This window comes from Paroedura picta, chromosome 3 (assembly GCF_049243985.1).
Source record: "Paroedura picta isolate Pp20150507F chromosome 3, Ppicta_v3.0, whole genome shotgun sequence".
Classification (NCBI taxonomy): domain Eukaryota; kingdom Metazoa; phylum Chordata; class Lepidosauria; order Squamata; family Gekkonidae; genus Paroedura; species Paroedura picta.
Window position 1 is genome coordinate 126,441,962 of NC_135371.1, and position 13,325 is coordinate 126,455,286.

The 13,325-nt window shown below is 43.1% G+C and overlaps 1 long non-coding RNA gene across 1 annotated transcript; it reads left to right on the forward strand.

Annotated features, from left to right (window-relative positions):
• The first annotated feature begins 4,088 nt into the window (after positions 1 to 4,088).
• On the forward strand, positions 4,089 to 10,029 carry LOC143831461 (uncharacterized). Its single transcript, XR_013228885.1, has 3 exons — positions 4,089 to 4,170; positions 7,298 to 7,353; positions 9,975 to 10,029. It is a non-coding gene; the product is annotated as an uncharacterized LOC143831461 (long non-coding RNA).
• Positions 10,030 to 13,325: the final 3,296 nt, after the last annotated feature.

The following is a 13,325-nucleotide window of genomic DNA, read 5'->3' on the forward strand; positions in this document are numbered from 1 at the left end:
TTGGCTATCCTACTAACCTCAGAGATTCATTTTATGTATGTCCTTCATTTTTCTCCACCTCTCTTGACAAATGGGTCCTAAAGGGGTTTACATCATTCTCTACAGCTCCATTTTATCTTCAAAACAATCCTGTGGAGTAGGCCAGGCTGTTATTTATTTATTTATTGCAGGGGTGTGTCTTGTAACTAGGAGATCTAAGGACTGTCTGGCAACCAGGCAATGGATGCTCCAAGATGGTTTGCCACTGCCTGCCTCCACATCATGACTTCTAGTGTTCCTTGGAGGAATTCCATCCAAATCCTTTAGGTCTCCGCTCCAAATACTAGCTAGGGTCAGCCCTGCTTAGTTTCCATGATCTGATGGGATCAGGCTTGCCTGGGCTATCTGGATCAGGGTAGGTTAGAGTGAGAGTGAGTGACTAGCCCAAGGTAACCTAGTAAACTTCCATGGAAGAGTAGGAATTTGATCCTAGGCCCCTCAAATCCTAGCCCAACACTTTTAAGCACGCTGGATCCCATGGATGGTAGTGGCTGACAGATGCAGACTTCCAACTTCCAACTTTTACACATAAAGATAGGGGGCATTCCTGTATTATACCCCCACCAAGGGTCAGCACAAGGGCATTCCTATGAATTTCAGGTCTCTACCAGCTCCCTTCTTTTAATTTGCAATCGCTTCTCTTGCACAGACACTTGCAACATCAATAGCCATAACAAGTTCTTTTTAAAAATTAATTTGAAACTATGATTTTAATTAACTTTGAATTCAAGAACTTTAATAGAATATTTATTTACCACAATGGATCTCTTTACTGCAGTACATCCAGCAACATTCACCAACTGGAATGATGGGGGGGGGGCACTGGTTCCTGTGTACATTATGGCCGTTTTTTTTAAAAAAGGGGAATCTCCTCAAAGGGAACAGAGACAAAACAGGGGCAGAGTTTACCCAACAGAGGTGCTAGAAACAGATTTTATGAGAAGACTGCCACCCATTTTGAAAGAGGATATAAATCATGGCTTAAAACGAAGTTAATAAAGAGCCTGAGACAGACCAGATATGATAAGAGCAAATCTAACATGCTAAGGGCAGCTTAGTTAAAAGTAAATTTTAAAAACCTAATCAAAAAGGAAAAAACCCAGATTATGCAAAAGGTATGTGGAAGGAATTAGAGATAACAACTAAAGAGAAAAATGAGGCATGCTTCTGGGGTTTGATAACGGTCTGAGGAAATTTGATCAGCAACTGGAAGCTCTTGGTTTGATCACTTTTCAAAGTAAATGAATAAATAAAAGTCTGTGTTCTAGTAGTAGATTGGACTCCACTGAAAAATGTTAGCCCTGAATGTAAGATGCAGATTGCATGTCGCATCGCCCCTGTGGAAAACATTGCCCCTTAGCACACGCTCAGAAATTGCCTGTGTCACCTGCAGCGTGATTCCAACAACACTTCAGGAATGCAAAGAACAGAGGCCCAGGGAAGGCAGAGTTGCATTCCCCCCCCTCCCATTAAATCCCAGTACACCTGCCTCTCCCACTGTGATTAAAGACAAGTCAGGGCTGTCTAAACATCTCTTAAATCATGCTGCTGGTGGGAGGAGATTTATGCTGAGCCCAGAGGTTTTATTAAATTCCACCCCGTTGCCCCCTTTCTTTTGCAGATGAATCCACCCAGTCACTCTCTCCCTGACATATCCATCAGCAGTAAACCCGGCACTACCTGCCCCCTTCCCACCAGGCAGAGATTGCTGGTCTGCCTGCACTCTTTCTCCCTTGCCCCTCAGATTCTTCCTTTGATCTGTGCTATCCTGAAAATATGAAATTCTTGAAACAGAACCTAGTAGGCTTGAGCATGGCAAAAAGTTAGGAGGAGGTTTTGAAAAGTCTCCCATCAGTTTTTTATCCCACAGAGTCAAGGAATTGTGAGGGAAATATTGCCTCCAAATCCTCTCAACCTGTGAAGACAGAAGTAATATGGTAACATACAATCAAGACAGTTGGTTACTACCCTGTTTCTAGAAAGGACACTATCTGTACTACTGAACCAGTTCTTTGTTACCATCACTTATATTTTCCTGACTCTTTTCTCATGGGCAATGGACAGGCTTGTCTTCTTTCTCCAAAATTTCTTAATCAAAATGTTGGGCATTCCAAAATTAGACCTTTCCAAATGACATTGATGGAATCACTTCAAATGCTCTTTCTTTCTTTCTTTCTTTCTTTCTTTCTTTCTTTCTTTCTTTCTTTCTTTCTTTCTTTCTTTCTTTCTTTCTTTCTTCTTCACAATTTTCCTGGAAGGATATTATTGAAGTTTCTCTAATTACATTTTATACAGACCTCCTGGGAAGCTTAGATATAGGGTCCCTCAACATGATTGCTTGCCAGGACCTGGATAGCCCAGGCTAGCATGACCTTGGTGTAAACTTCACGGAGCTTTTATTCCAACCCCAGATCGATTCAGTCCCTGCCCTCTACACAGAATGCGATTTCTGTTTGGATTTTGGGCGATTTAAATTTTCCTTCTGCAACAAGAAGGATTGATCTGGAGTGACCCTACCTTTATTGTGCGATATCTCAGAGTGCTGTTAATCCTCAATATCCAGACTGGGAAAGAAAGCTCCGTGGTAGAGAACCTCTGATTAGGGTTGGGCGATTTGGCTACTTTGGCGGCCGTTCCTGCCAGCGCTGCGCCGTGGGGGGGGGAGGCGGTGTCGGCAGTGGCGTGACAGTGAGCACAACCATGCAGGTGCGGAATTCCGCGCCTGCATGGTTGCGCCCGCTGTCACGCCGCTGCCTGCACCGCCCTCCCCCCCGCGGCGCGGTGCTGGCTGCGGCCGGCTGGAACGGCCGCCGAAGCAGCCAAATCGCCCAACCCTACCTCTGATAGGCTACACCTGGTCATGTGACACACTTGCCTTAAAGGAGAAGCCCCTAATTTCTCTCAACTTCTGTCAGTCCTGGATTTTTCCTCCCTCCTCTGCCTTTTTCGATCCTCTCCCCCTCCCCTCCAAGAAAAGAAAGAGGCTCCCTGCCTGGCTCCTCTCCCCCCCCCTTCAAGAAAAGAAAGAAAGAGGCTTGGCTCCCCCCCCCCACCTTCTGAGCCTCCCTAACCACGTGCAGAAGACTTTCCTATTTCAATGGGGAGGGGGGGGGAGAGGAAGATCCGAGTTCAAAGCGATCTGAATTCAACAGAATTGACAATGGAATAAACAAAGTAAATGCAGACTCTGCCCTTGGCAGACCACAGAAGCTCTGGTCAGTATCCGGATGGAGCACAACTGAAAAACACTAGGATTGTGATGGGGAACCATGCAATGGCAAACCTTCTCTGAATGTCTCTTGCCTTGAAAGACCTATGGGATTACCATAAATCAGCTGCTACTTGACAGCAAGGACAAAAGCAAAACACATGGTGCCTGTGTCCCCCAATATCATTCCTTTGAGACTCCTTAAGGTAGAGAAAAATAGGGTATAAAAACCTTCTTTTCTTCTTCTTCCTGGTGCCAAGCAGGGTTCTGGTCCAGAAAGACTTCTGACTGGCCATGAGGGATCTGATTGGCTCTGCAGACTAGAATAAATTTCAGTGGAAGCTGACACGACAGTGCTAGTTTTATTCTCTCTCACCCTCTTCTTTCCCAGCATATTTTTTAAAATTACTCTTCATGTCCCTTGCACTTGGTCTGTCTCTCTCTCCCCCCCTGGCTCCACCTCCCATGGTGGCCATTCTGTGGTAGCACCCATGACCCTGTGTCAGAATTCCAAAGATGCTGATTGGTTCAGAAAGGCTGAGGACTCTAGTGCTGAAGCTGTTCACGCTATTCAAAGGGTAGTGTTGACATGGACACTTGTTTTGAACCCCTAAATGTAAGACTCCTTCCTGTGTCTCCCAGTAATATTTCATTAAAGCAGATGTGTGATTTGATATTATGTCATCATGCTCCACATTTCCTCATTCCTGCTCCACTTCTTCAGCTGCCACTTGCTTGATAGGCTAACGTACATGCATCTACTTAATGCAATCTTATCAGGAGGATCTACAGTGTAGTAGTGAACCTCAGTTTGTTGTCCTTTTTAGATCCCTCCATCCAGTAAAACATTTCTTGGGAGTGAAAATACACCTCTTCTGAGCTCATGAAGCTGCCTTATGCTGGGTCATCTTTGGTCTATCAAGGTCAGTATTGTCTAATCTGATAAGCAGTGGCTTTCCAAGGTCTCAGGTCTTTTACATCACTTACTACTTGATCCTTTCTACTGCAAATGCTGCGGATGGAACTGGGGACCTTCTATATTTAAAACAGATGCTCCCTACCATTGAGTTACAGTCCCTCCCTCTAAATCCTCTTTGTGACATTCTCTTCTGAGTGCCTCTTCATATATGAAATTTTTAATGCAATGATCATATCTACATAGGAAAAAGCATGGACACCTTTATGTATTAAGAAGAGCTTACAATCGCTTTCCCTTCCTAATCCCATAACAGGCACCCTGTGAGGCACCCTGTGAGGCAGGTGGGGCTGAGAGTGACTGTGACTGGCCCAAGTTTGCCCAAGTTTGTGGAGGAGTGGGAAATCAAACCCAGTTCTCCAGATTAGAGGCCACTGCTGTTAACCACTACAGCAAGATGACTCTGTGCACCATACAGGCTTATTTCACAGTTAGTGGGCATAAACACCTCATAATAATGGAAACAAAATTTCTGGGGAAGTGGCTTTTAAAAACAGAAGTGTGCTACAGCTCTGTGCTGCAGTAGTTACTTTATAGGCTCATCAATGTGCTATTGACAGATCTGTAGACTAAGTTGTACAGGGGAAGGGTTAATGTGGAAGAGGAAGATAGCAGTCCTATTAACTCTGAGCTTCATGCTCTCAGCCCTGTAAATGCTTGTTCATCTCAGGCAGGTTCTCTAGACCCTTTCATTAAGCTGTCTGCTTTCGTCCCTGCAATATACAAATCACTATCTAATTAGGCTCCATTTGTTGGCTGCACCTCTTGGCAAGGCTCCTCTGCCATGGTCGTAACTATATAACAGCAACTGGATCTTTGAGAGCAACAGGGATGGATTCCAGATGGGTGTGGCCTGGTAACCAAAGCAAAGTCACACAAGAATCTGCCTGCTATTTCTGTAAGCGATGCCCCCCTTTTGTTTACTTTGCCTTTTAACCCCACTTTTAAGGCCAAAATTGGATTCCCAAGGAGGCTTGGAATAATTTAATTTTGTACATATATGACTTATGACTTGAACTAGATATAATGTCAGCAGTTTATTCCCATCTCTGCCTCATTCATTTCAACTTGTAACACATTTAATTTCTGAACAGAAATCTTGTTTGTACAAACTGGAATATTTTTAGTTATAAACAATGCAGGAAAGGCTTTGTAAAATTATAGTGTCTATGGTGATAGTGTATATTGGATTCTTTTTGGTTTCTTTTTTTATATAGACCTATTGTACACTCCCTCTTTTGGTCTTTTGTCTCATTCATTTTTAAAGCATAATGAGGGAGATATTATTTTCCATCAGAAAGGGTAGATGACTTCAGTTAGCTAAAAACTCCTGCCCCCCCTGTCACCACCAGTCTTACCTGGTTGCACCCCAGATTTTCTTCTCTTTCCCAATCTGGCTCATTTCTGGCATAAGAAAGCAGTGGGAAGAAGGCTTGGCCCAAAACACCATTTTGATGTTTAAAATATTAAGACAAAACTGAAGGTTCCTCTTTAGACTATATCCCTGTAGGATTTTTTGGTACATTTTGCCTGGGCTCTGTCTGCATTTATAAGTGAAAATTTAGTTGGCAGCCTTATCCAAAGGATGTAGGAATCCCCATCTAACTGGAAAGAGAGCCCTGTGGCAAAAACAACAGCTATTGGGACCAACTGATAGAGCCCACAGAAGTCACCCGATCCCTCATAAAATAAGAGAGGCTGACTGATTCTGGCATGTTTTGCTTCTCTTGGGGCCTTCTCTTTTTATTTGGAATAGCTTTAATATGGAGTAATAAAGACTTTGCTTTTCATTGGATATGCAGTCATCCAGAACGACTTGCAATTTTCTTTGAGCTATCTGTACTAGCTCCTGCTGCATCCACAATATATGCTATTGTTGATTCCTTATTATTAATTGTGTCTTCACTTAGAGTTGACGTCTTTTTTCAGTCTCCATAAAATCCTCAAATGCCTCCAATGGGGCAATGCAGTGACCTTGCTGCTAGCAGTCTCTGTTAGAACAATGTTTGTTTTATGAGCCAATCATGTTTGATTTCAGTTGCCTAATGTTTGACATGGATGTAGGACCCTCTTTCTTTATAGTTCTGGGTCCTATAGCACACTTTGAATTGTAATACAGCAGCAGGATTGTTTTGGCTTTGTGTAGTTTTCACTTCTTAAGGATGTATAGGGCTTTTAAAAATGATCAAGCTACAATCATTTCATTAATGCTTAGCGAAACTCCACTGGAGTATTCAGAATACAAGGATATGTAGTAGGTAAGAGGAACTTCCTCTGCAATTTTGCACATGTCTTACTAGAAGCAGTGGAACTTTTTCTAGGTGCAGTCAGCTCCTTCCAGCCCACGTTGTTTATTTGGACTTTGAGCCAAGTGGTGTACACAAACACCTTCATATGGGTTGAAGTTCAATTTATTTTAATTGGTAATTTTTGAGACAAGGTGTTTAGGAACTTCAGCATAAATACAAAGGCCTGCCTAAAGATTGTGACTCAAGACTTCATATCAGCCATGACAGCCATGGGGCTGTGTCAAAAAATCATGGTGCCTATTCCTAGTATATATCATATCTTTGACTTGGTTTTCTGTACCAGAACAGAGTTAAATGGCTCATTGGGAGAGATTTGAAATCTGTGGAGTGTTATTTACTGAGGTTTAGATCAATGTCTTCTTGTAACCCCTGCAGATGTGGGTGTCTTGATGGATTATTAATATTTATTTATTTATTTATTATATGGCATGTGTCCTAGGACAGTCAGGTAGCCAGGCAAGAGACACTGGGAGTTGGTTTGCCATTACCAACCTCTGCATCATGCCTCCAATGTCTCTTAGAGGTCTCCATCCAAATACTAGCCAGGGTCAACCTTACTTAGCTTATGAGATCTGATGATATTGGGCTTGCCTAAGCTATCTGAGTCAGTCCCAATGGAGTGACAATAGCCTTTGTTTCTCATAGGCATATCTTGCCCTTTTGTTGGTACCATAGTGGATTTCTGGAATCAGGAAAAGCCCAGGGTGGTACATTCAATTGCTCCCAAACACCCTTTTCAGTCTTTCCAACCCTTTTTGTTCCCAGTTTTCCAGGAAGCTATGGGGGCAACAGAATGAACACGAAGACAGGTAAGAGCAGAGGTAAGTGGAACACTGACAATATAACCAAACATGACTGAGAGCTCATAAATGAGCCATTTTGGTGGCAAGAGTGGGGTCAAAGCCTTCTTACTTCCCTTCAACCATTACATCTGCACAAAGCTGTCCAGATGAATTGTTCCATGTCAGGAAGCTTTTAATCTGTCCCCAATGAAACTGATTTGCATTTATCTGTAATTCGCAGTGACATGTTTACTAGGCATTTGGCAGACAGAATTGCTCACATCTGCCACATATTCTTTCTAAGGTTATTTAAAGGAGGCATCTGACTGAGCAGGCGCAGAGGGGGGACCAACTCCAGTGAATCCGTGCTTGATAAGTAGGTCGCTTTAATGACCTGCCTGTGACCCCAGGGGATAGACACTTCTTCTTTTGTCATCGAGAACAGTTGGCTAGATTCAGGTGGGTAGCTGTATTGGTCTGAAGTCACAGGACAAAATTTGAGTCTGCTGTCACCTTTAAGACCAGTAAAGTTTTATTCAAGGTGTGAGTTTGTCTGAGGAAGTGTATATGTACATGGAAGCTCATGCCTTGAATAAAACTCTGTTACTCTTAAAGGTGACATCGGACTCAGATTTTGTCCTGAGAAGATAAAGGTTCAGGAATTCCAAGTGAAAACAACACCCCCCCCCCACACACACACACTGCTGCAACAGAAACATGTTATTTATTATCAAGATATAGCCTGGCTCAGTGGCACAACCAATTATTGCTCATTAATAAAAGTTACTAAGAACAGTGCTCAAGATGGATTACAACAGAATAGGTCAAGTGATTAAATCAGGAAGTCACCTTGTGTGATAAGGAGGGATTAAGGTAAGATGACCCAATCATAATGTTCATGCCCTAATTCTTAGTGTGTTTCTCTGTGTATGCAATATATGTGCAGAGGGCACTTCGAGTACACTTCCTTTTCTGGGCCCCAGTGGAGCTCTGCAGAATTCTCTAGGGTATGTAAACTGTTAAAAACAAAAAAAAATCACTTTTTCACTTTCTGGATGGATGGCAGCTTTGTTTCTGCCTTTGACAGGAGCACCATCACTCACAATCAGAAGAATGATTGGCAGTTGGGTGGGGAAGGGAATTCCATACCATTCCATTTCTGCAGCTGCTAGAGGGAGGCAGTTTGGTGAGCTCCTCCTGAAATACATCCAAGCTCTGAGGCTATTTTTCCATTCAAAGCTGCCCATTCATGCTGCTGTCAAGAGCTGCACGGTTTCTCTACATGATGCAGCACACACAAATAAAACATGGAAGCAGACATGGTCCTTCCAGCTTTACCCAGTTCTTTGGAGAAAGCTTTTTGCTCATTGTGGTTGCAGATCTATAGAAAGAGGACATTTCGATTTCATTGTACTTGAAGAAGTGTGCGTGCACATGGAAGCCTCTATCTTGAATAAAACTTTGTTCGTCTTCAAGGTGCCATTGGACTCAAACTTTGTTCTGCTGCTTCAGACCAACACAGCACCCACCTGAATCTACAGACAGAAGAGTAAGACTAAGGTCTCCTACCCTGCTAGACTGGGACCAAAGCCGTCACAGTCCTGGAATGCCTTAACAATTGAAGGAACCCAAATGTACACTGAGCTGCCCCCCCCCTGGTAAAATTTCTATAGTGTATGGCCTAACTTACCTGAGTCTCCTGGGTCTTTGGCTGTTTTAAATAATGGTAACAGATATATATGTTCTCTGCTTGACCGTTTATGCACTGGGAACTTCACTACCTCAGTTCCCATGCAGGAGCACAAATCGGAGGCGGATGAGGTACACAGGGCCAAATGCTCCCCCATGTGGGTGCCAGAAGAGGTGGGGCAACCTGCCACAACTAAAACTCTAGCCTGCAGCCTGGCATGAAACCTCCAGTGCATAAACAGTCCTTGTGACGCACAACCCTCTAGGTTGGGGCTGATGTGTCTTACCTCATCTTGCAGTGTTTGACCTGTTCACAAATCACAGTAACACATGTACAATCTGAGTACAGTGTACATTTTATTGTTTATTGTATGTGAATTAATTTTCATGTTACAGTCAATGCATGTATAGCTGAACATATAAAACAAACCCCACATCTATCCAGCTACTGGCCCTCAGTTTCATTCATCATTTTATTGTGCATTGGCTCATTTTTTGCAAAGAGATATACACATATACAGGTAGGATTTACAAGTGTTCAATGTAACATGTGGATAGCAGTTTTCTTTTGGAGTTCTCTCAGCCTAACCTACTGCACAGGGACCATTTCTGCACCAGAGGCTTTTGCCAGGCTGCAGGCTGGAGTTTGAGCTGGGGCACGCCTCTTCCTCCTCCCACACAGGAGAGCATTGGGCCTGGTGCACCTCATCCACCCTGGATTTGTACTCCCCTACAGGAGCCAGGGCAGCAAAATTCCTTGTGCAAAAACTAACAGGGTATCTGCTGTGAGGAGAGGAAGGTTAGGCGATTGTAAGTTGCTTTGAGACTCCTTTGGGTAGTAAAAAGTGGGGTACAGCCCCCCCCAGTAGTGTATGAGTTTTGAAGGAGATATCCTTTTTTCTTCTATCCCTATGTTCTTTATTTTTCAATATATCCCTATGTTCTTTATTCTTCTTGCATTTTTGCCTTAGATTCCAACTAACTGCATTACAAAATCACATAATATACTCACGCCCTAATCTTGCTGGAAATAGCAGATGGCGGGAGTCCTACAACGTTATTTCTACAACGTGATCCACTATTGTTGTTACCATTGAGGTAAGAAATCAAGAGACCTAACATATGGACCAATCCCAGAAGAGCCAAAGGGTATTGGGAACAGGACCCATTGCCTTAAAATAAAATGCAAACACGACTCCAGTGTGCTCCCTCCACTTTCCAAGAAGCATCATCCCCCAAGAAAAGCCAATGAATTTTAACTCATATTGTAGTAGTGGAATCCAGTCTCATTATTTACATGTTGCTATATATTTTCCATAAAACCTACAAAAGTGTATGCCTCTCCATAAGAATAGAGTATTAAATTTGTGAAAACTTGGAAAGAATTGTTTGAAAAAAATAAATAGTCTTCATTATGTTTTCCTTTTCTTTATTTCATTTTCAATCCCCTAAATCATAGGTTGGTGGGATTATGGATACAACGAAGACAGAGTGGATCAATAAAACAATGAACACTAAGAACATTTAAAAACATATGCAAGGAATCTAGCAACAGCTTCCAGCCAGCCCACATTATTTGAAAACAACAATTCTAAAAATAATAGAATTACCAGAGCACTGAATGTCAGAGTTGACAAGAGATCCCAATATATCATGCCTAGCTTCAATAAACAAAGGACAGTGTAACGGCACATGTGAAATAGGCTCTATTGCTGTAGATGCACAAAAACAATTTATTTCAATCCAGAGAACACCTTTAAGCTTTCCTGTGTTTTCAGCATTATGTTTTGGCCTTTCTGCACCTGGTCCCCTATCCTTCTTCCATGTATTTATAGGAAGCACGCCTATTAAGACAGCTTGGCTAGATTATGTTGTTACCTGCTGAGCCACGGTATGCTTGTTTCACTCCTTGACTTTCCCCTTAGTTTGTCTCTTTGCACTCATGATTCAAGTTGATTGATTAGCCATTTGAGGCAGATGGGAAATCAATGACTCTTTGGTCTTTTAAGCTTGAATTTGAACTCCCCATCCCCCAGGGCTGGCTTGAAGGCTTCCTATTCTTTTGTCTTTCCTGATAAACTATTCGGAAAGGGGTACAGCAAAGTTGTGGGCAGAATAATGGCAGCAGGCCCTGGCCTGACATAATGTTTGGACGTTTCAAGGAAGTTTGGAATAGAGCCTATGAAAAATTACAACTGGGTTTTTAGGGTGCTCTCTATGCAATCAGAAACTCTGGGGGAAAGCCAGTTTTGCCCACATGCAGAGACAGCTTGTCCATATATGTATGAACTTGGTTTCCATCTTCAAATGAACATGTAAGGGTCAAGAACAGAGGCTGTCAATGAAGTCTTACAACTGGATCTACAGAATTGTTTAAAGCTTTGCCCTTGTAAGAAAGGCACAATGGGGTGGATCCAAGCATCCTTCAAGAAGCCTTCCTCCAGTCTAAGGAACTATTAGAATATGCAAGATCTGCAGTGTGCATGACTGAACAGAATATGAAGAGCATCCTAACTGTATTTTGCATAGTTAGATTAGGGACTCCATGATATTTTTCAGATATGTACCTTCCATGTCCCAGTTGGCTCCTTAGAAACTTCCTGCTCCCTTGAGCATAATTCCTCCCTGTTTGCCTCCAGAACAGACAGAATGACTGCAGGTAACAGTTAGGCAGACAGCTAGGAACCCCTCTCCTCTCTCCTTTTCCTATACAAAGTTTATTTCTCTTCATAATGAAACTATATTCTTCTTTTAAACAACCTGATGCTTTGCATCTCTTTACAAATTTAAACTATGCCAAAAGGGACCTGCTGGGTTTTTTGTATTTAAAAAAGCAGAGTTAAATATAAATGAAGAAACCAGACATGGCAGCATTAAAGTATAATAAAGCATTTTACTAGAACTATGAGTGTAGGGGAACTCTGGTACAAAACAAGAAATTGCACAGTTTCCTGTAGCTCATGACGGAGCTCTTTAACCCTATCTGTTACATAGCTAAACTCCAAGATGGATCTCCCTCTCTGGCTAAAGCAGTTTAGAGAACTTATGTTTACAGTTGCTTAGGTGAGAACAAGACATATAGCCAATGGCATAAACACTTTACTTCAACAAATCACATGACCCACTTTGCCTGTTTCAACTAGCAACAAGTGTCAACAATTAACCCCTTTTCTGGCAGTCATTGGCTGGCTCTTGCTAATGATAACGTCTAACAGAACCCTCCCCCAGTTTAAGTGGATTTTTCTCCAGGGGAAAAACCATTTAATTTGGAGGAAGGGTTCAGACTTGAGCCAAAAGGAAAGATTGGGTACACATGTTTCAGTCAATCAATTAATTAATTAATATACTTTCTCAGGAGAGTGGTAAGACAGGGGTAGGATTTACCCCAATGTATGTTTGAGCTCTCTGGATATAGTGAAATAGAGATATGAAGCTTGAAAACCATTGCAGTCAGTGTTTGGCAAGTAGACCCCAATGTCATGACATTTACATTTTCAATTTCTTATGCCAGATCTCTTATGTGTGCTTTAAAGAATGCAAGTCCTTACATGCACCGACACCTTTAAATGCTATAAGACAGCAAGTGGAGATGTGGCCTTCCTCCACTAGTCCCCTCCCTTGCCTGCTCTGGTGTTGCATATCTTTTGATCCCTTCCTGCTCTGCTGAGATTGCTCTACCATTGCTGTAAACCATGACTACATGAAATGATTATGCTCCATGTCAGTGTTCTTTGAAGGGCTGACTGCTGGATGCCAACAAAAATATACTGACTCTCAGAAGGTATGTCGAACATACCTGCTCTAGGGCTACTTGGTCAGGGCCCCCTCCCTACCTTGCAAACACAAATATACAAACAGAGACTCCCTTCCCCCCTCACCTGTTGGTTTCCCGACCTCCTCCTTGGTTCCCTCCCTCCCTGACTTGCATACACCCACACAGACTCCCTTTCCTCGCCCTCCATTTCCCTCCTTACCTGTTGGTTTCCCAATCTCCCTCCCTCCCAAGCAAAAGCACATAGAGAGAGAGAAACTCCCTCCCCCTTCCTGTTTACCCTCGGGCTGCCTCCACCACTGCCTCGGCCCTCGCTGGTGATTCAGGAGCTGGATGGGCCTCCGGAGCCAGTACAGCTGCTGTCTCGGCCGTGGCAGTGGTGCTGGCTCTGGCTCAGCCCCCAGAGGTGTTGTGGCTGCTAGCTGGTCCTCCGTTAGCGGTGCCGTGAGGTACTGCCTCAGCCCCCTCAGCTGCCTTGGACTCCTCTGTCACATTCCCTTGGGTGGGACTATGGATGTCTCGTCCGTATTCATATCTGTTTGAGGAGGTG